Raw genomic sequence first — 24073 nt, 5'->3', positions numbered from 1 at the left:
TGAGTGAATTGCAGAACGTCCGATTTTGAGAAGAAATTGTGACCGCGCTGCTTAGGGATTTTTTCAAAAAAAGTTGTTCTGACGTCAAGGGCTATTTCTGTTTCTGATGATAAAAACCCATCTGTTTCCACCGAAAAACATTTCAGGGGATCACTTGCAACACTTTGTCAACATTTTTGAGTGAATTGCAGAACGTCAGATTTTGAGCAGAAATTGTGACCGCGCGGCTTAGGGATTTTTTCAAAAAAAGTTGTTCAGACGTCGAGGGCTAATTCTGTTTCCGATGATAAAAACCCATCTGTTTCCACCGAAAAACATTTCAGGGGATCACTTGCAACAGTTTGCCAACATTTTTCTGTGAATTGCAGTACGTCAGATTTTTAGCAGAAATTGTGACCGCGCGGCTTAGGGATTTTTTCAAAAAATGTTGTTCAGACGTCGCGGGCTAATTCTGTTTCCGATGATAAACACCCATCTGTTTCCACCTAAAAATATTTCAGGGGATCACTTGAAACAGTTTGCCAACATTTTTGAGTGAATTGCAGAACGTCAGATTTTGAGCAGAAATTGTGACCGCGCGGCTTAGGGATTTTTTCAAAAAATGTTGTTCAGACGTCGCGGGCTAATTCTGTTTCCGATGATAAACACCCATCTGTTTCCACCGAAAAACATTTCAGGGGATCACTTGCAACAGTTTGCCAACATTTTTCTGTGAATTGCAGAACGTCAGATTTTGAGAAGAAATTGTGACCGCGCGGCTTAGGGATTTTTTCAAAAAAAGTTGTTCAGACGTCAAGGGCTAATTCTGTTTCCGATGATAAAAACCCATCTGTTTCCACCTAAAAACATTTCAGGGGATCACTTGAAACAGTTTGCCAACATTTTTGAGTGAATTGCAGAACGTCATATTTTTGCTGAAATTGTGACCGCGCGGCTTAGGGATTTTTTCAAAAAATGTTGTTCAGACGTCGCGGGCTAATTCTGTTTCCGATGATAAACACCCATCTGTTTCCACCGAAAAACATTTCAGGGGATCACTTGCAACAGTTTGCCAACATTTTTCTGTGAATTGCAGAACGTCAGATTTTGAGAAGAAATTGTGACCGCGCGGCTTAGGGATTTTTTCAAAAAAAGTTGTTCAGACGTCGAGGGCTAATTTTGTTTCCGATGATAAAAACCCATCTGTTTCCACCGAAAAACATTTCAGGGGATCACTTCCAACAGTTTTTCAACATTTTTGAGTGAATTGCAGAACGTCAGATTTTGAGAAGAAATTGTGACCGCGCGGCTTAGGGATTTTTTCAAAAAAAGTTGTTCAGACGTCAAGGGCTATTTCTGTTCCCGATGATAAAAACCCATCTGTTTCCACCGAAAATCATTTCAGGGGATCACTTGCAAGAGTTTGCCAACATTTTTGAGTGAATTGCCGAACGTCAGATTTTGAGAAGAAATTGTGACCGCGCGGCTTAGGGATTTTTTCAAAAAAAAAATGTTCAAACGTCGAGGGCTAATTCTGTTTCCGATGATAAAACCCCATCTGTTTCCACCGAAAAACACTTCAGGGGATCACTTGCAACAGTTTGCCAACATTTTTGAGTGAATTGCAGAACGTCAGATTTTTAGCAGAAATTGTGACCGCGCGGCTTAGGGATTTTTTCAAAAAAAGTTGTTCTGACGTCGTGGGCTAATTCTGTTTCCAATGATAAAAACCCATCTGTTTCCAACGAAAAACATTTCAGGGGATCACTTGCAACAGTTTGCCAACATTTTTGAGTGAATTGCAGAACGTTCGATTTTGAGAAGAAATTTTGACCGCGCGGCTTAGGGATTTTTTCAAAAAAAGTTGTTCAGACGTCAAGGGCTAATTGTGTTTCCGATGATAAAAACCCATCTGTTTCCACCGAAAAACATTTCAGGGGATCACTTGCAACAGTTTGCCAACATTTTTGAGTGAATGGCAGAACGTCAGATTTTGAGAAGAAATTGTGACCGCGCGGCTTAGGGATTTTTTCAAAAAAAAGTTGTTCAGACGTCAAGGGCTATTTCTGTTCCCGATGATAAAAACCCATCTGTTTCCACCGAAAAACATTTCAGGGGATCACTTGCAACAGTTTGCCAACATTTTTGAGTTAATTGCAGAACGTCAGATTTTGAGAAGAAATTGTGACCGCGCGGCTTAGGGATTTTTTCAAAAAAAGTTGTTCAGACGTCAAGGGCTATTTCTGTTCCCGATGATAAAAACCCATCTGTTTCCACCGAAAAACATTTCAGGGGATCACTTGCAACAGTTTGCCAACATTTTTGAGTGAATTGCAGAACGTCAGATTTTGAGAAGAAATTGTGACCGCGCGGCTTAGGGATTTTTTCAAAAAAAGTTGTTCAGACGTCAAGGGCTATTTCTGTTCCCGATGATAAAAACCCATCTGTTTCCACCGAAAAACATTTCAGGGGATCACTTGCAACAGTTTGCCAACATTTTTGAGTTAATTGCAGAACGTCAGATTTTGAGAAGAAATTGTGACCGCGCGGCTTAGGGATTTTTTCAAAAATAGTTGTTCAGACGTCAAGGGCTATTTCTGTTCCCGATGATAAAAACCCATCTGTTTCCACCGAAAAACATTTCAGGGGATCACTTGCAACAGTTTGCCAACATTTTTGAGTGAATTGCAGAACGTCAGATTTTGAGAAGAAATTGTGACCGCGCGGCTTAGGGATTTTTTCAAAAAAAGTTGTTCAGACGTCAAGGGCTATTTCTGTTCCCGATGATAAAAACCCATCTGTTTCCACCGAAAAACATTTCAGGGGATCACTTGCAACAGTTTGCCAACATTTTTCAGTGAATTGCAGAACGTCAGATTTTGAGCAGAAATTGTGACCGCGCGGCTGAGGGATTTTTTCAAAAAAGGTTGTTCAGACGTCGAGGGCTAATTCTGTTTCCGATGATAAAAACCCATCTGTTTCCACCGAAAAACATTTCAGGTGATCACTTGCAACAGTTTGCCAACATTTTTGAGTGAATTGCAGAACGTCAGATTTTGAGAAGAAATTGTGACCGCGCGGCTTAGGGATTTTTTCAAAAACAGTTGTTCAGACGTCAAGGGCTAATTCTGTTTCCGATGATAAAAACCCATCTGTTTCCACCGAAAAACATTTCAGGGAATCACTTGCAACAGTTTGCCAACATTTTTGAGTGAATTGCAGAACGTCAGTTTTTGAGAAGAAATTGTGACCGCGCGGCTTAGGGATGTTTTCAAAAACAGTTGTTCAGACGTCGAGGGCTAATTCTGTTTCCGGTGATAAAAACCCATCTGTTTCCACCGAAAAACATTTCAGGGGATCACTTGCAACAGTTTGACAACATTTTAATGTGACTTGCAGAACGTCATATTTTTGCTGAAATTGTGACCGCGCGGCTTAGGGATTTTTTCAAAAAAAGTTGTTCAGACGTCAAGGGCTAATTCTGTTTCCGATGATAAAAACCCATCTGTTTCCGCCGAAAAACATTTCAGGGGATCACTTGCAACAGTTTGCCAACATTTTTGAGTGAATTGCAGAACGTCAGTTTTTGAGCAGAAATTGTGACCGCGCGGCTTAGGGATTTTTTCAAAAAAAGTTGTTCTGACGTCGTGGGCTAATTCTGTTTCCAATGATAAAAACCCATCTGTTTCCAACGAAAAACATTTCAGGGGATCACTTGCAACAGTTTGCCAACATTTTTGAGTGAATTGCAGAACGTCCGATTTTGAGAAGAAATTTTGACCGCGCGGCTTAGGGATTTTTTCAAAAAAAGTTGTTCAGACGTCAAGGGCTAATTGTGTTTCCGATGATAAAAACCCATCTGTTTCCACCGAAAAACATTTCAGGGGATCACTTGCAACAGTTTGCCAACATTTTTGAGTGAATGGCAGAACGTCAGATTTTGAGAAGAAATTGTGACCGCGCGGCTTAGGGATTTTTTCCAAAAAAAGTTGTTCAGACGTCAAGGGCTATTTCTGTTCCCGATGATAAAAACCCATCTGTTTCCACCGAAAAACATTTCAGGGGATCACTTGCAACAGTTTGCCAACATTTTTGAGTTAATTGCAGAACGTCAGATTTTGAGAAGAAATTGTGACCGCGCGGCTTAGGGATTTTTTCAAAAAAAGTTGTTCAGACGTCAAGGGCTATTTCTGTTCCCGATGATAAAAACCCATCTGTTTCCACCGAAAAACATTTCAGGGGATCACTTGCAACAGTTTGCCAACATTTTTGAGTGAATTGCAGAACGTCAGATTTTGAGAAGAAATTGTGACCGCGCGGCTTAGGGATTTTTTCAAAAAAAGTTGTTCAGACGTCAAGGGCTATTTCTGTTCCCGATGATAAAAACCCATCTGTTTCCACCGAAAAACATTTCAGGGGATCACTTGCAACAGTTTGCCAACATTTTTCAGTGAATTGCAGAACGTCAGATTTTGAGCAGAAATTGTGACCGCGCGGCTGAGGGATTTTTTCAAAAAAGGTTGTTCAGACGTCGAGGGCTAATTCTGTTTCCGATGATAAAAACCCATCTGTTTCCACCGAAAAACATTTCAGGTGATCACTTGCAACAGTTTGCCAACATTTTTGAGTGAATTGCAGAACGTCAGATTTTGAGAAGAAATTGTGACCGCGCGGCTTAGGGATTTTTTCAAAAACAGTTGTTCAGACGTCAAGGGCTAATTCTGTTTCCGATGATAAAAACCCATCTGTTTCCACCGAAAAACATTTCAGGGAATCACTTGCAACAGTTTGCCAACATTTTTGAGTGAATTGCAGAACGTCAGTTTTTGAGAAGAAATTGTGACCGCGCGGCTTAGGGATGTTTTCAAAAACAGTTGTTCAGACGTCGAGGGCTAATTCTGTTTCCGGTGATAAAAACCCATCTGTTTCCACCGAAAAACATTTCAGGGGATCACTTGCAACAGTTTGCCAACATTTTTGAGTTAATTGCAGAACGTCAGATTTTGAAAAGAAATTGTGACCGCGCGGCTTAGGGAATTTTTTCAAAAAAAGTTGTTCAGACGTCAAGGGCTAATTCTGTTCCCGATGATAAAAACCCATCTGTTTCCACCGAAAAACATTTCAGGGGATCACTTGCAACAGTTTGACAACATTTTTCTGTGACTTGCAGAACGTCATATTTTTGCTGAAATTGTGACCGCGCGGCTTAGGGATTTTTTCAAAAAATGTTGTTCAGACGTCAAGGGCTAATTCTGTTTCCGATGATAAAAACCCATCTGTTTCCGCCGAAAAACATTTCAGGGGATCACTTGCAACAGTTTGCCAACATTTTTGAGTGAATTGCAGAACGTCAGATTTTGAGAAGAAATTGTGACCGCGCGGCTTAGGGATTTTTTCAAAAACAGTTGTTCAGACGTCGAGGGCTAATTCTGTTCCCGATGATAAAAACCCATCTGTTTCCACCGAAAAACATTTCAGGGGATCACTTGCAACAGTTTGTCAACATTTTGGAGTGAATTGCAGAACGCAATTCAGTGAATTGCAGAACGCAAAACCCATCTGTTTCCACCGAAAAACATTTCAGGGGATCACTTGCAACAGTTTGACAACATTTTGCTGTGACTTGCAGAACGTCAGATTTTTAGCAGAAATTGTGACCGCGCGGCTTAGGGATTTTTTCAAAAACAGTTGTTCAGACGTCGAGGGCCAACTGTGTTTCCGATGATAAAAACCCATCTGTTTCCACCGAAGAACATTTCAGGGGATCACTTGCAACAGTTTGTCAACATTTTTGAGTGAATTGCAGAAAGTCAGATTTTTAGCAGAAATTGTGACCGCGCGGCTTAGGGATTTTTTCAAAAAAAGTTGTTCAGACCTCGAGGGCTAATTCTGTTTCCGATGATAAAAACCCATCTGTTTCCACCGAAAAACATTAAAGGGGATCACTTGCAACAGTTTGCCAACATTTTTGAGTTAATTGCAGAACGTCAGATTTTGAGAAGAAATTGTTTCCGCGCGGCTTAGGGATTTTTTCAAAAATAGTTGTTCAGACGTCAAAGGCTAATTCTCTTTCCGATGATAAAAACCCATCTGTTTCCACCCAAAAAAATTTCAGGGGATCACTTGCAACAGTTTGCCAACATTTTTCAGTGAATTGCAGAACGTCAGATTTTGAGAAGAAATTGTGACCGCGCGGCTTAGGGATTTTTTCAAAAAAAGTTGTTCTGACGTCGAGGGCTAATTCTGTTTCCGATGATAAAAACCCACCTGTTTCCACTGAAAAACATTTCAGGGGATCACTTGCAACACTTTGCCAACATTTTTGAGTGAATTGCAGAACGTCAGATTTTTGGCAGAAATTGTGACCGCGCGGCTTAGGGATTTTTTTCAAAAAAAGTTTTTAAGACGTCGAGGGCTAATTCTGTTCTCGATGATAAAAACCCATCTGGTTCCACCGAAAAACATTTCAGGAGATCACTTGCAACACTTTGCCAACATTTTTCAGTGAATTGCAGAACGTCAGATTTTGAGAAGAAATTGTGACCGCGCGGCTTAGGGATTTTTTCAAAAAAAGTTGTTCAGACGTCGAGGGCTAATTCTGTTTCCGATGATAAAAACCCATCTGTTTCCACCGAAAAACATTTCAGGGGATCACTTGCAACAGTTTGCCAACATTTTTGAGTGAATTGCAGAACGTCAGATTTTGAGAAGAAATTGTGACCGCGCGGCTTAGGGATTTTTTCAAAAAAAGTTGTTCAGACGTCGAGGGCTAATTCTGTTTCCGGTGATAAAAACCCATCTGTTTCGACCGAAAAACATTTCAGGGGATCACTTGCAACAGTTTGACAACATTTTTCTGTGACTGGCAGAACGTCAGATTTTTAGCAGAAATTGTGACCGCGCGGCTTAGGGATGTTTTCAAAAAAAGATGTTCAGACCTCGAGGGCTAATTCTGTTTCCGATGATAAAAACCCATCTGTTTCCACCGAAAAACATTTCAGGGGATCACTTGGAACAGTTTGCCAACATTTTTGATTGAATTGCAGAACGTCAGATTTTTAGCAGAAATTGTGACCGCGCGGCTTAGGGATTTTTTCAAAAAAAGTTGTTCAGACGTCAAGGGCTAATTCTGTTTCCGATGATAAAAACCCATCTGTTTCCACCGAAAAACATTTCAGAGGATCACTTGCAACAGTTTGCCAACATTTTTGAGTGAATTGCAGAACGTCAGTTTTTGAGCAGAAATTGTGACCGCGCGGCTTAGGGATTTTTTCAAAAAAAGTTGTTCAGACCTCGAGGGCTAATTCTGTTTCCGATGATAAAAACCCATCTGTTTCCACCGAAAAACATTTCAGGGGATCACTTGCAACAGTTTGCCAACATTTTTGAGTTAATTGCAGAACGTCAGATTTTGAGAAGAAATTGTCACCGCGCGGCTTAGGGATTTTTTCAAAAAAAGTTGTTCTGACGTCGAGGGCTAATTCTGTTTCCGATGATAAAAACCCATCTGTTTCCACCGAAAAACATTTCAGGGGATCACTTGAAACAGTTTGCCAACATTTTTGAGTGAATTGCAGAACGTCAGATTGTGAGAAGAAATTGTGACCGCGCGGCTTAGGGATTTTTTCAAAAAAAATTGTTCAAACGTCGAGGGCTAATTCTGTTTCCGATGATAAAAACCCATCAGTTTCCACCGAAAAACATTTCAGGGGATCACTTGCAACAGTTTTTCCACATTTTTGAGTGAATTGCAGAACGTCAGATTTTGAGAAGAAATTGTGACCGCGCGGCTTAGGGATTTTTTCAAAAAAAGTTGTTCAGACGTCAAGGGCTAATTCTGTTTCCGATGATAAAAACCCATCTGTTTCCACCTAAAAATATTTCAGGGGATCACTTGAAACAGTTTGCCAACATTTTTGAGTGAATTGCAGAACGTCAGATTTTGAGTAGAAATTGTGACCGCGCGGCTTAGGGATTTTTTCAAAAAAAGTTGTTCAGACCTCGAGGGCTTATTCTGTTTCCGATGATAAAAACCCATCTGTTTCCACCGAAAAACATTTCAGGGGATCACTTGCAACAGTTTGCCAACATTTTTGAGTGAATTGCAGAACGTCAGATTTTTAGCAGAAATTGTGACCGCGCGGCTTAGGGATTTTTTTCAAAAAAAATTGTTCAGACGTCAAGGGCTAATTCTGTTTCTGATGATAAAAACCCATCTGTTTCCACCGAAAAACATTTCAGGGGATCACTTGAAACAGTTTGCCAACATTTTTGAGTGAATTGCAGAACGTCAGATTGTGAGAAGAAATTGTGACCGCGCGGCTTAGGGATTTTTTCAAAAAAAGTTGTTCAGACGTCGAGGGCTAATTCTGTTTCCGAAGATAAAAACCCATCTGTTTCCACCGAAAAACATTTCAGGGGATCACTTGCAACACTTTGCCAACATTTTTCAGTGAATTGCAGAACGTCCGATTTTGAGAAGAAATTGTGACCGTGCGGCTTAGGGATGTTTTCAAAAAAAGATGTTCAGACGTCGAGGGCTAATTCTGTTTCCGATGATAAAAACCCATCAGTTTCCACCGAAAAACATTTCAGGGGATCACTTGCAACAGTTTTTCCACATTTTTGAGTGAATTGCAGAACGTCAGATTTTGAGAAGAAATTGTGACCGCGCGGCTTAGGGATTTTTTCAAAAAAAGTTGTTCAGACGTCAAGGGCTAATTCTGTTTCCGATGATAAAAACCCATCTGTTTCCACCTAAAAATATTTCAGGGGATCACTTGCAACAGTTTGCCAACATTTTTGAGTGAATTGCAGAACGTCAGATTTTTAGCAGAAATTGTGACCGCGCGGCTTAGGGATTTTTTTAAAAAAAGTTGTTCAGACCTCGAGGGCTAATTCTGTTTCCGATGATAAAAACCCATCTGTTTCCACCGAAAAACATTTCAGGGGATCACTTGCAACAGTTTGCCAACAATTTTGAGTTAATTGCAGAACGTCAGATTTTGAGAAGAAATTGTCACCGCGCGGCTTAGGGATTTTTTCAAAAAAAGTTGTTCTGACGTCGAGGGCTTATTCTGTTTCCGATGATAAAAACCCATCTGTTTCCACCGAAAAACATTTCAGGGGATCACTTGCAACAGTTTGCCAACATTTTTGAGTGAATTGCAGAATGTCAGATTTTGAGAAGAAATTGTGACCGCGCGGCTTAGGGATTTTTTCAAAAAAAATTGTTCAAACGTCGAGGGCTAATTCTGTTTCCGATGATAAAAACCCATCTGTTTCCACCGAAAAACATTTCAGGGGATCACTTGCAACAGTTTGCCAACATTTTTCAGTGAATTGCAGAACGTCCGATTTTGAGAAGAAATTGTGACCGCGCGGCTTAGGGATGTTTTCAAAAAAAGATTTTCAGACGTCGAGGGCTAATTCTGTTTCCGATGATAAAAACCCATCAGTTTCCACCGAAAAACATTTCAGGGGATCACTTGCAACAGTTTGCCAACATTTTTGAGTGAATTGCAGAACGTCAGATTTTGAGAAGAAATTGTGACCGCGCGGCTTAGGGATTTTTTCAAAAAAAGTTGTTCAGACGTCAAGGGCTAATTCTGTTTCCGATGATAAAAACCCATCTGTTTCCACCTAAAAATATTTCAGGGGATCACTTGAAACAGTTTGCCAACATTTTTGAGTGAATTGCAGAACGTCATATTTTTGCTGAAATTGTGACGGCGCGGCTTAGGGATTTTTTCAAAAAAAGTTGTTCAGACGCCGCGGGCTGATTCTGTTTCCGATGATAAAAACCCATCTGTTTCCACCGAAAAACATTTCAGGGGATCACTTGCAACAGTTTGCCAACATTTTTGAGTGAATTGCAGAACGTCAGATTTTTAGCAGAAATTGTGACCGGGCGGCTTAGGGATTTTTTCAAAAAAAGTTGTTCTGACGTCGAGGGCTAATTCTGTTTCCGATGATAAAAACCCATCTGTTTCCACCTAAAAATATTTCAGGGGATCACTTGAAACAGTTTGCCAACATTTTTCTGTGAATTGCAGAACGTCAGATTTTGAGAAGAAATTGTGACCGCGCGGCTTAGGGATTTTTTCAAAAAAAGTTGTTCAGACCTCGAGGGCTAATTCTGTTTCCGATGATAAAAACCCATCTGTTTCCACTGAAAAACATTTCAGGGGATCACTTGCAACAGTTTGCCATCATTTTTGAGTTAATTGCAGAACGTCAGATTTTGAGAAGAAATTGTGACCGCGCGGCTTAGGGATTTTTTCAAAAAATGTTGTTCTAAAGTCGAGGGCTAATTCTGTTTCCGATAGTAAAAACCCATCTGTTACCACCGAAAAACATTTCAGGGGATCACTTGCAACAGTTTGCCAACATTTTTGAGTGAATTGCAGAACGTCAGATTTTGAGAAGAAATTGTGACCGCACGGCTTAGGGATTTTTTTAAAAAAAAGTTGTTCAAACGTCGAGGGCTAATTCTGTTTCTGATGATAAAAACCCATCAGTTTCCACCGAAAAACATTTCAGGGGATCACTTGCAACAGTTTTTCCACATTTTTGAGTGAATTGCAGAACGTCAGATTTTGAGAAGAAATTGTGACCGCGCGGCTTAGCGATTTTTTCAAAAAAAGTTGTTCTGACGTCAAGGGCTATTTCTGTTTCTGATGATAAAAACCCATCTGTTTCCACCTAAAAACATTTCAGGGGATCACTTGAAACAGTTTGCCAACATTTTTGAGTGAATTGCAGAACGTCATATTTTTGCTGAAATTGTGACCGCGCGGCTTAGGGATTTTTTCAAAAAATGTTGTTCAGACGTCGCGGGCTAATTCTGTTTCCGATGATAAACACCCATCTGTTTCCACCGAAAAACATTTCAGGGGATCACTTGCAACAGTTTGCCAACATTTTTCTGTGAATTGCAGAACGTCAGATTTTGAGAAGAAATTGTGACCGCGCGGCTTAGGGATTTTTTCAAAAAAAGTTGTTCAGACGTCGAGGGCTAAGTCTGTTTCCGATGATAAAAACCCATCAGTTTCCACCGAAAAACATTTCAGGGGATGACTTGCAACAGTTTGCCAACATTTTTCAGTGAATTGCAGATCGTCAGATTTTGAGAAGAAATTGTGACCGCGCGGCTTAGGGATTTTTTCAAAAAAAGTTGTTCAGACGTCAAGGGCTATTTCTGTTCCCGATGATAAAAACCCATCTGTTTCCACCGAAAAACATTTCAGGGGATCACTTGCAAGAGTTTGCCAACATTTTTGAGTGAATTGCAGAACGTCCGATTTTGAGAAGAAATTTTGACCGCGCGGCTTAGGGATTTTTTCAAAAAAAGTTGTTCAGACGTCGAGGGCTAATTCTGTTTCCGATGATAAAAACCCATCTGTTTCCACCTAAAAATATTTCAGGGTATCACTTGAAACAGTTTGCCAACATTTTTGAGTGAATGGCAGAACGTCAGATTTTGAGAAGAAATTGTGACCGCGCGGCTTAGGGATTTTTTCAAAAAAAAGTTGTTCAGACGTCAAGGGCTATTTCTGTTCCCGATGATAAAAACCCATCTGTTTCCACCGAAAAACATTTCAGAGGATCACTTGCAACAGTTTGCCAACATTTTTGAGTTAATTGCAGAACGTCAGATTTTGAGAAGAAATTGTGACCGCGCGGCTTAGGGATTTTTTCAAAAAAAGTTGTTCAGACCTCGAGGGCTAATTCTGTTTCCGATGATAAAAACCCATCTGTTTCCACCGAAAAACATTTCAGGGGATCACTTGCAACAGTTTGCCAACATTTTTGAGTTAATTGCAGAACGTCAGATTTTGAGAAGAAATTGTGACCGCGCGGCTTAGGGATTTTTTCAAAAAATGTTGTTCTAACGTCGAGGGCTAATTCTGTTTCCGATAGTAAAAACCCATCTGTTACCACCGAAAAACATTTCAGGGGATCACTTGCAACAGTTTGCCAACATTTTTGAGTGAATTGCAGAACGTCAGATTTTTAGCAGAAATTGTGACCGCGCGGCTTAGGGATTTTTTTCAAAAAAAATTGTTCAGACGTCAAGGGCTAATTCTGTTTCTGATGATAAAAACCCATCTGTTTCCACCGAAAAACATTTCAGGGGATCACTTGAAACAGTTTGCCAACATTTTTGAGTGAATTGCAGAACGTCAGATTGTGAGAAGAAATTGTGACCGCGCGGCTTAGGGATTTTTTCAAAAAAAGTTGTTCAGACGTCGAGGGCTAATTCTGTTTCCGAAGATAAAAACCCATCTGTTTCCACCGAAAAACATTTCAGGGGATCACTTGCAACACTTTGCCAACATTTTTCAGTGAATTGCAGAACGTCCGATTTTGAGAAGAAATTGTGACCGTGCGGCTTAGGGATGTTTTCAAAAAAAGATGTTCAGACGTCGAGGGCTAATTCTGTTTCCGATGATAAAAACCCATCAGTTTCCACCGAAAAACATTTCAGGGGATCACTTGCAACAGTTTTTCCACATTTTTGAGTGAATTGCAGAACGTCAGATTTTGAGAAGAAATTGTGACCGCGCGGCTTAGGGATTTTTTCAAAAAAAGTTGTTCAGACGTCAAGGGCTAATTCTGTTTCCGATGATAAAAACCCATCTGTTTCCACCTAAAAATATTTCAGGGGATCACTTGCAACAGTTTGCCAACATTTTTGAGTGAATTGCAGAACGTCAGATTTTTAGCAGAAATTGTGACCGCGCGGCTTAGGGATTTTTTCAAAAAAAGTTGTTCAGACGTCGAGGGCTAATTCTGTTTCCGATGATAAAAACCCATCTGTTTCCACCGAAAAACATTTCAGGGGATCACTTGCAACAGTTTGCCAACAATTTTGAGTTAATTGCAGAACGTCAGATTTGGAGAAGAAATTGTCACCGCGCGGCTTAGGGATTTTTTCAAAAAAAGTTGTTCTGACGTCGAGGGCTTATTCTGTTTCCGATGATAAAAACCCATCTGTTTCCACCGAAAAACATTTCAGGGGATCACTTGCAACAGTTTGCCAACATTTTTGAGTGAATTGCAGAATGTCAGATTTTGAGAAGAAATTGTGACCGCGCGGCTTAGGGATTTTTTCAAAAAAAATTGTTCAAACGTCGAGGGCTAATTCTGTTTCCGATGATAAAAACCCATCTGTTTCCACCGAAAAACATTTCAGGGGATCACTTGCAACAGTTTGCCAACATTTTTCAGTGAATTGCAGAACGTCCGATTTTGAGAAGAAATTGTGACCGCGCGGCTTAGGGATGTTTTCAAAAAAAGATTTTCAGACGTCGAGGGCTAATTCTGTTTCCGATGATAAAAACCCATCAGTTTCCACCGAAAAACATTTCAGGGGATCACTTGCAACAGTTTGCCAACATTTTTGAGTGAATTGCAGAACGTCAGATTTTGAGAAGAAATTGTGACCGCGCGGCTTAGGGATTTTTTCAAAAAAAGTTGTTCAGACGTCAAGGGCTAATTCTGTTTCCGATGATAAAAACCCATCTGTTTCCACCTAAAAATATTTCAGGGGATCACTTGAAACAGTTTGCCAACATTTTTGAGTGAATTGCAGAACGTCATATTTTTGCTGAAATTGTGACCGCGCGGCTTAGGGATTTTTTCAAAAAAAGTTGTTCAGACGCCGCGGGCTGATTCTGTTTCCGATGATAAAAACCCATCTGTTTCCACCGAAAAACATTTCAGGGGATCACTTGCAACAGTTTGCCAACATTTTTGAGTGAATTGCAGAACGTCAGATTTTTAGCAGAAATTGTGACCGGGCGGCTTAGGGATTTTTTCAAAAAAAGTTGTTCTGACGTCGAGGGCTAATTCTGTTTCTGATGATAAAAACCCATCAGTTTCCACCGAAAAACATTTCAGGGGATCACTTGCAACAGTTTTTCCACATTTTTGAGTGAATTGCAGAACGTCAGATTTTGAGAAGAAATTGTGACCGCGCGGCTTAGCGATTTTTTCAAAAAAAGTTGTTCTGACGTCAAGGGCTATTTCTGTTTCCGATGATAAAAACCCATCTGTTTCCACCTAAAAACATTTCAGGGGATCACTTGAAACAGTTTGCCAACATTTTTGAGTGAATTGCAGAACGTCAGATTTTGAGAAGAAATTGTGACCGCACGGCTTAGGGATTTTTTCAAAAAATGTTGTTCAGACGTCGCGGGCTAATTCTGTTTCCGATGATAAACACCCATCTGTTTCCACCGAAAAACATTTCAGGGGATCACTTGCAACAGTTTGCCAACATTTTTCTGTGAATTGCAGAACGTCAGATTTTGAGAAGAAATTGTGACCGCGCGGCTTAGGGATTTTTTCAAAAAAAGTTGTTCAGACGTCGAGGGCTAAGTCTGTTTCCGATGATAAAAACCCATCAGTTTCCACCGAAAAACATTTCAGGGGATGACTTGCAACAGTTTGCCAACATTTTTCAGTGAATTGCAGATCGTCAGATTTTGAGAAGAAATTGTGACCGCGCGGCTTAGGGATTTTTTCAAAAAAAGTTGTTCAGACGTCAAGGGCTATTTCTGTTCCCGATGATAAAAACCCATCTGTTTCCACCGAAAAACATTTCAGGGGATCACTTGCAAGAGTTTGCCAACATTTTTGAGTGAATTGCAGAACGTCCGATTTTGAGAAGAAATTTTGACCGCGCGGCTTAGGGATTTTTTCAAAAAAAAGTTGTTCAGACGTCAAGGGCTATTTCTGTTCCCGATGATAAAAACCCATCTGTTTCCACCGAAAAACATTTCAGAGGATCACTTGCAACAGTTTGCCAACATTTTTGAGTGAATTGCAGAACGTCAGATTTTGAGAAGAAATTGTGACCGCGCGGCTTAGGGATTTTTTCAAAAAAAGTTGTTCTGACGTCAAGGGCTATTTCTGTTTCCGATGATAAAAACCCATCTGTTTCCACCTAAAAACATTTCAGGGGATCACTTGAAACAGTTTGCCAACATTTTTGAGTGAATTGCAGAACGTCATATTTTTGCTGAAATTGTGACCGCGCGGCTTAGGGATTTTTTCAAAAAATGTTGTTCAGACGTCGCGGGCTAATTCTGTTTCCGATGATAAACACCCATATGTTTCCACCGAAAAACATTTCAGGGGATCACTTGCAACAGTTTGCCAACATTTTTCTGTGAATTGCAGAACGTCAGATTTTGAGAAGAAATTGTGACCGCGCGGCTTAGGGATTTTTTCAAAAAAAGTTGTTGAGACGTCGAGGGCTAATTCTGTTTCCGATGATAAAAACCCATCTGTTTCCACCGAAAAACATTTCAGGGGATCACTTGCAACAGTTTTTCAACATTTTTGAGTGAATTGCAGAACGTCAGATTTTGAGAAGAAATTGTGACCGCGCGGCTTAGGGATTTTTTCAAAAAAAGTTGTTCAGACGTCAAGGGCTATTTCTGTTCCCGATGATAAAAACACATCTGTTTCCACCGAAAAACATTTCAGGGGATCACTTGCAAGAGTTTGCCAACATTTTTGAGTGAATTGCCGAACGTCAGATTTTGAGAAGAAATTGTGACCGCGCGGCTTAGGGATTTTTTCAAAAAAAAATGTTCAAACGTCGAGGGCTAATTCTGTTTCCGATGATAAAACCCCATCTGTTTCCACCGAAAAACACTTCAGGGGATCACTTGCAACAGTTTGCCAACATTTTTGAGTGAATTGCAGAACGTCAGATTTTTAGCAGAAATTGTGACCGCGCGGCTTAGGGATTTTTTCAAAAAAAGTTGTTCAGACGTCAAGGGCTAATTCTGTTTCCGATGATAAAAACCCATCTGTTTCCACCTAAAAATATTTCAGGGTATCACTTGAAACAGTTTGCCAACATTTTTGAGTGAATTGCAGAACGTCAGATTTTGAGAAGAAATTGTGACCGCGCGGCTTAGGGATTTTTTCCAAAAAAGTTGTTCTGACGTCGAGGGCTAATTCTGTTTCCGATGATAAAAACCCATCTGTTTACACCGAAAAACTTTTCAGGGGATCACTTGCAACAGTTTGCCAACATTTTTGAGTTAATTGCAGAACGTCAGATTTTGAGCAGAAATTGTGACCGCGCGGCTTAGGGATTTTTTCAAAAAAAGTTGTTCTGACGTCGCGGGCTAATTCTGTTTCCGATGATAAAAACCCATCTGTTTCCAACGAAAAACATTTCAGGGGACCACTTGCAACAGTTTGCAAACATTTTTGAGTGAATTGCAGAACGTCCGATTTTGAGAAGAAATTCTGACCGCGCGGCTTAGGGATTTTTTCCAAAAAAGTTGTTCTGACGTCGAGGGCTAATTCTGTTTCCGATGATAAAAACCCATCTGTTTACACCGAAAAACTTTTCAGGGGATCACTTGCAACAGTTTGCCAACATTTTTGAGTTAATTGCAGAACGTCAGATTTTGAGCAGAAATTGTGACCGCGCGGCTTAGGGATTTTTTCAAAAAATGTTGTTCAGACGTCGCGGGCTAATTCTGTTTCCGATGATAAACACCCATATGTTTCCACCGAAAAACATTTCAGGGGATCACTTGCAACAGTTTGCCAACATTTTTCTGTGAATTGCAGAACGTCAGATTTTGAGAAGAAATTGTGACCGCGCGGCTTAGGGATTTTTTCAAAAAAAGTTGTTGAGACGTCGAGGGCTAATTCTGTTTCCGATGATAAAAACCCATCTGTTTCCACCGAAAAACATTTCCGGGGATCACTTGCAACAGTTTTTCAACATTTTTGAGTGAATTGCAGAACGTCAGATTTTGAGAAGAAATTGTGACCGCGCGGCTTAGGGATTTTTTCAAAAAAAGTTGTTCAGACGTCAAGGGCTATTTCTGTTCCCGATGATAAAAACACATCTGTTTCCACCGAAAAACATTTCAGGGGATCACTTGCAAGAGTTTGCCAACATTTTTGAGTGAATTGCCGAACGTCAGATTTTGAGAAGAAATTGTGACCGCGCGGCTTAGGGATTTTTTCAAAAAAAAATGTTCAAACGTCGAGGGCTAATTCTGTTTCCGATGATAAAACCCCATCTGTTTCCACCGAAAAACACTTCAGGGGATCACTTGCAACAGTTTGCCAACATTTTTGAGTGAATTGCAGAACGTCAGATTTTTAGCAGAAATTGTGACCGCGCGGCTTAGGGATTTTTTCAAAAAAAGTTGTTCAGACGTCAAGGGCTAATTCTGTTTCCGATGATAAAAACCCATCTGTTTCCACCTAAAAATATTTCAGGGTATCACTTGAAACAGTTTGCCAACATTTTTGAGTGAATTGCAGAACGTCAGATTTTGAGAAGAAATTGTGACCGCGCGGCTTAGGGATTTTTTCCAAAAAAGTTGTTCTGACGTCGAGGGCTAATTCTGTTTCCGATGATAAAAACCCATCTGTTTACACCGAAAAACTTTTCAGGGGATCACTTGCAACAGTTTGCCAACATTTTTGAGTTAATTGCAGAACGTCAGATTTTGAGCAGAAATTGTGACCGCGCGGCTTAGGGATTTTTTCAAAAAAAGTTGTTCTGACGTCGCGGGCTAATTCTGTTTCCGATGATAAAAACCCATCTGTTTCCAACGAAAAACATTTCAGGGGACCACTTGCAACAGTTTGCAAACATTTTTGAGTGAATTGCAGAACGTCCGATTTTGAGAAGAAATTCTGACCGCGCGGCTTAGGGATTTTTTCAAAAAAAGTTGTTCAGACGTCAAGGGCTAATTGTGTTTCCGATGATAAAAACCCATCTGTTTCCACCGAAAAACATTTCAGGGGATCACTTGCAACAGTTTGCCAACATTTTTGAGTGAATGGCAGAACGTCAGATTTTGAGAAGAAATTGTGACCGCGCGGCTTAGGGATTTTTTCAAAAAAAAGTTGTTCAGACGTCAAGGGCTATTTCTGTTCCCGATGATAAAAACCCATCTGTTTCCACCGAAAAACATTTCAGGGGATCACTTGCAACAGTTTGCCAACATTTTTGAGTTAATTGCAGAACGTCAGATTTTGAGAAGAAATTGTGACCGCGCGGCTTAGGGATTTTTTCAAAAAAAGTTGTTCAGACGTCAAGGGCTATTTCTGTTCCCGATGATAAAAACCCATCTGTTTCCACCGAAAAACATTTCAGGGGATCACTTGCAACAGTTTGCCAACATTTTTCTGTGAATTGCAGAACGTCAGATTTTTTTTTTTTTTTTATAATAATTTTTATTACATTTTTTACAGAAATAACAAAGAGATCAAAAAGTAAGAAGAAAAAAAAAAAAAAAGACCAGAAAAAAAGGAAAAAGAAAAACACAACCATTTCGATAACTCATTTCAAATTTCCATTGGACTTCCCCCATCCCTCGCAGAATGCATTTCTTAACAATAAGTTTATCAGCAAATTATATCCTTATTTCATATGTTTCTTTCAATTTTCAATTACAGTTTAAATTTAAATCTCTTGATCAATATATACTCTGAACAATATACCATAATATCATTTTTACCCATTTAAACCTTAATTCTTTCATAAATCTTGTCAAATTTCATAAATAATTAAGTTTTGTTACTGGGGCTAGATTCCCAATCACACGACATCTTATGTTTCATATAACTTATAATACTTTTGCAAATAGTTTTTAAATTTTTTCCAGTCCTCCTCCATTGCTTCTTCTCCCAAGTCTCGAATCCTTGCAGTCATCTCGGCTAATTCCATGTAGTTCATCAATTGCGTGTGCCAGTCCTCCAGTGTGGGCAAATCTTGGGTCTTCCAATGCTTAGCGATAAGAATTCTTGCTGCTGTTGTAGCGTACATAAAAAAAGTTCTATCCTTTTTAGACACCTTCTGGCCGACAATGCCCAGAAGGAAGGCCTCTGGTTTCTTGGGAAAGGTGTACTTAAACACCTTTTTTAACTCATTATAGATCATTTCCCAGAAGGCCTTCAGTCTTGGGCAGGTCCACCAGAGGTGAAAGAATGTTCCCTCAGCTTCCTTGCATTTCCAACATTTGTTATCGGACAAATGGTAAATCTTAGCTAACTTAACCGGGGTCATGTACCACCTGTATACCATTTTCATAATGTTTTCTTTCAAAGCATTACATGCAGTAAACTTCATACCGGTGGTCCATAACCTTTCCCAGTCATCAGACATAATATTATAACCAATGTCCTGAGCCCATTTTATCATTGCTGATTTAACTGTCTCATCTTGGGTGTTCCATTTAAGCAGCAAGTTATACATTCTCGATAATAACTTGGTCTTTGGTTCAAGCAACTCTGTCTCAAGTTTCGATTTTTCCACCTGGAAACCTGTTTTTTTGTCTAGCTTAAAAACCTCATTAATTTGGGCATAATGCAGCCAATTTTGCACCTTATCCTTTAGTTTTTCAAAGCTCTGCAATCTCCAGTTACCTTCAATATTTTCTATTATTTCCCAATATTTCGGCCAATAAGCCTCCATATTGGTTGTTTTCCGAGCTTTGGCCTCTATTGGTGAGATCCACCTCGGAGTTTTGCTTTCCAATAAGTCTTTGTATTTTTTCCAGACCATATATATTGCTTTTCTGACAATATGGTTTTTAAACATTCCATATGATTTACCCTTGTCATACCACAAATACGCATGCCAACCTAACGAATTGTTGAAGCCTTCCAGATCTAGGACGTCAGTGTTTTCTAATAGAATCCAATCTTTCATCCAGCAGAAGGCTGCCGCTTCATAGTATAGCCTTAGGTCCGGCAGGGCAAACCCCCCTCTCTCTTTTGCATCAGTTAATATCTTAAACTTTATTCGGGGCTTTTTGCCCTGCCAGACAAACCTAGAAATGTCCTTCTGCCACTTTCCAAAGCATTCCACTCTGTCCACAATCTGCAAGGCTTGAAACAAAAACAACATCTTTGGCAAAACGTTCATCTTTATAGCTGCAATTCGGCCTAACAAGGATAATTTCAGTCTTGACCAAATTTCTAAATCTTTTTTAACTTCTAACCAACATTTCTCATAATTATCTTTAAATAGATTCAAATTCTTGGAAGACAGATTGACCCCCAGGTATTTCACTTTCTTAACAATATTTAGTTCTGTCTCTTTCTGAAACCCTTCTGTTTCCATGGCCGTCAAGTTTTTCCCTAAAACTTTAGTTTTTTGCTTGTTCAACTTAAAACCCGCCACCCGACCAAATTTCTGGATCAGTTCTAAAACTCTTTTTGTACTGGGTTCTGGCTCCTGTAGTGTTAAAACCAGGTCATCTGCAAATGCTTTCAGTTTATATTGTTTCGCTCCGACCCGTATTCCTTGTATCTGCCGATCCTCCCTTATCATGTTCAGCAAAACCTCCAGGACTGAAATAAACAATAAGGGGGATAGGGGGCACCCCTGTCGTGTTCCTTTTTCAATATGAAGTTCTTCTGTCACCACATTGTTCACTATCAACTTAGCTTTTTGTTCTGAATAGATTGCTTCTATTCCATTCTCAAACCCCCTTCCCACTCCCATCCCTTCCAAATTTTTCTTCATAAATTTCCAGGAAATATTATCAAAGGCCTTCTCCGCATCAATAAAGATCAATACTGCTTTGGTGTTAATATTTGTTTGTAAAAGTTCCAAGATATCAATAATGTTCCTGGTATTGTCAAACAAATGTCTACCTGGGAGAAAGCCGGCCTGGTCTTTATGGATTATCTCATTTAATACTTTTTTAAATCTGTTGGCCAGAATATCCGCAAATATTTTATAATCCACATTTAGGAGTGAGATGGGACGGTAGTTCTTGAGTTGAGTCTTTTCAGTTTCCACTTTAGGTATCAATGTGATGAATGCTTCTTTCCACGTATCTGGTGCCTTCCCTCCCCCCATAATCTGGTTACAAACCTCCTCTAGTGGTTGTATCAAATAGTCTTTTAACGTCCTATAATACTTGGAGGTAAGTCCATCAGGTCCTGGAGATTTGCCCAGCTGCATATTCTGAATGGCATCCTCGATTTCTTGTTGTGTTATTTTACAATTCAGGGTTGATCTCTTCTCTTGAGATATTTCTGGAAGACCATTTTCTTTCAAAAATTGTTCTATCTCGGTTACATCCTCGGGTCCTTGTGTGTACAGCTTTTTAAAGTATTTCTGGAAACACTTTCTAATTTCTCCCGGTTTCTGAATGTTCTTTCCTTCAACTTCTAGATTGGTAACATAGTTTAATTTTTGTCTCTTTTTCAACTGCCAAGCTAGCAGTTTCCCACATTTATTCGCCGATTCAAATGATCTTTGTTTCATTTGTTTAATTCTCCATTCCACTTCTTGGTTAATCAGTTGCGCATATTGTGACTGGTGGAATTTAATTTCTCTTAAGGTCTCTTTGGATTTTGGGTTTAATCTTAATTTTTTCTCGCCGTCTCTTATCTTCTCCAATATCTTGTCTTTTTTACCATTCCAGAGTTTTTTCTTGATCGTATTCTGTTGTATCAGAAACCCTCTCATAACAGCTTTGCTCGCGTCCCAGATTGTTCTTTTTTCCACCGAGGTGTTCAAGTTGATTTCAAAATAGTCCTTTAAAGCTTTTTGGGCCTTCTTTACAATCTCTTGATCTCTTAGCAGGTTGTCATTCATTTTCCATCTGAAGGAGTCGGCAGTAGTAAATCTCATTTCCATTTTCAGGGCGTTATGGTCGGAGCAAGTCTTTGGGCAGATTTCTATTTTTGTGGTCTTAGGTGCCAGCCCTCTAGTTGTCCAAATTTGGTCGATCCTTGTCCATGACAGGTGGGCCTCCGAAAAGAAAGTTCCTTCTTTACCTAGGGGGTTTCTCGTCCTCCATGAGTCAATTAAATCCATATTGTCAGTTAGTTCAAAGAAAGTTTTTGGTAGTCTTCCATCTTTAGTCAAATTCTGGTTCTGTGACTTATCCATAAGAGTAGAGACAACCCCATTCATGTCTCCCATCATAATGATGTTAGAATAGTCCAGATAGTCCAATAATGTCTCATGCAGCTTCTTATAAAATTCTGATTTCCCCTCGTTTGGTGCATAAATTCCTAATATCAAAATTTTCTCTCCTTGGGTCGAAATCTCAATAGCCAGGATTCTTCCTTGTTCATCTTTAAACAAAAGTTTCGGTGAAAGAGTCTCTTTGGCGTAAATCACCACGCCTCTCTTCTTGACTCTGTCTGATGAGATGAATTCTTGGCCTAATCTTTTATTTGTTAACACCTTCCTGTGTACCCTTGTCACATGGGTTTCTTGCAAGCAAATTATATCCAAATTCTCTTTCTTTAGGATATGGAAGATCCGTTTGCGTTTTTCTGGGGAATTCGCGCCATTAATGTTCCAACTATACAGCTGCAGAGACATCTTGTATCAATCTGTTGTTACTCTTGTGGGGTGTCCTCTTTTTTGTCCGAGTCCGAAGGTGGTAACTCTTTCCCTAACTCTGGTGGTGGCCAAATAGCTGCTCCTTTCTGTAGGTCTTCTCCGTGATCGTGTAGGAACTTCTGGCAATCCTCTTTCGTTTTGATTTTTATCTTCTTTCCTTTGTATTTAAATGAGACACCTTGTGGGAACTCCCACCTGTAAGGTATTCCGTTACCTCTCAAAAGTCCAGTTAGGTCAGTGTAGTTGGCTCTTAGATCCAGTAATTGTTTAGGGATATCTTTGTAAATTTGTGCTCTTCTATCCTGGATCACAAGTGCTTTATTGAAGTGTAGGTCAAGTAGCTTGTCTCTCTCCTGTTTAGTCCTTAAAATAATCAAACAGTCTCTAGGCCTGTCCTTCCCAACGACTCTTCCCAATCTAAATGCAGTCGTTATTTTGAAATCTGTGTCTTGGTTTATACCCCAGAATTTGGAAAATTCTGCCGTTAAAAAGCCGGTCAAATCCTCTTTCTCAATCTCTGGGATAGAGCGTAATCTCAGGTTATTTTCCCTGTTTCGCAGTTCCACCAAAGACAGGTAGGCCTGCTGGTCTGTAATATGTTTGTGGAGCGGTCTTACCTCTCCTTTCAGTTCCTCCACTCCTTTAGCTGCAGCCTCTGCTTTTCCAATCGCAGCCTCCGCCAATTTTCGATTTTCAGATGTTGCGTCGTTTAAGTTTCCAATATCTTGTGAATGCTTGGCCACCTGTTCCGAAAGTTTGGTAATTGAAGATGTGGCTAAGTCAATTTTTGCAGTTTGATCATCCACTTTTTTGTTCAAAATTGCGAATTGTTGTAACATTTCCTCTAAAAGAGTGTTAGATCCTCCAGATGCCATATCCTCACCTATTGGTTGTTCAGCTTCTTCAGCTGGTGTTGTTGGCGAGGGTGCAGTCTGTAAAACAGCAGGGACTGAAGATCTACGTCCCTGAGAAAACAAGGTTGTTTGTGTCAGTTTGCCTTTCCCTGCCTTCGACGCAGCTCTTGTTTTTACCCTGTCGCTCATTCCACACCTGTCTTTGGATTCAAGGTCAGACTGTCAAAAGTTTCATGAGAAAGGCAGGCACAAGCGTAAACAATCTAACCACAGAAAGACAAAGCAAAGTTGGTTCTCAGGAAATTGTAAGTCCCAAGTTCCACTAGAGGGAGTAATGTTGCAATTCAGGGAAGAAGAAACAAAGTTTCAGACGCCATTAAAGTTCCTTAAGTTAAGTAAATTAACGATGATCCTTGGAAAAGACCTTTTCCCTCTAGCAGAGCTCTCACAATATTGCCATAAGTTTCTTAAAAGGTGCAAAGTATAGTTGTTTAATTGTATCCAACAGTAATGCCTCTAAGTGTCCATTTCAAATTTATAAGTGTATCCGCAAAGTAGCCTTTTGTCCCACTGCAAGTCCGGGACTGGGGGTTTTAAAGTCTTTAGAATTTAGAAAAGTCCAGTAGAGGAGAAAGTCCCCAAATAAGGTACAGAAAATAGCAAGGAAATAAAAGTAACTTGCCTGCTTCAGTTTCCGACTTTTCCGAACGTATGATGTCTCACTTTAAAATCTCTCCGCACTGCTTCCAGCTTGTCAAATCTTTGCTTTGATCACTAGCATCCTCGGGAGACGGACTTCCTTTTTCTCGCCTCCCGCTTTCAGCCAAATTCATAAATTTGTAATCCAATTTTGAGTAAATCTTACTCA

The sequence above is a fragment of the Podarcis vaucheri genome, assembly GCF_965113315.1.
Source record: "Podarcis vaucheri genome assembly, chromosome: 2".
Classification (NCBI taxonomy): domain Eukaryota; kingdom Metazoa; phylum Chordata; class Lepidosauria; order Squamata; family Lacertidae; genus Podarcis; species Podarcis vaucheri.
Note: the sequence above shows the minus strand (reverse complement) of the source record.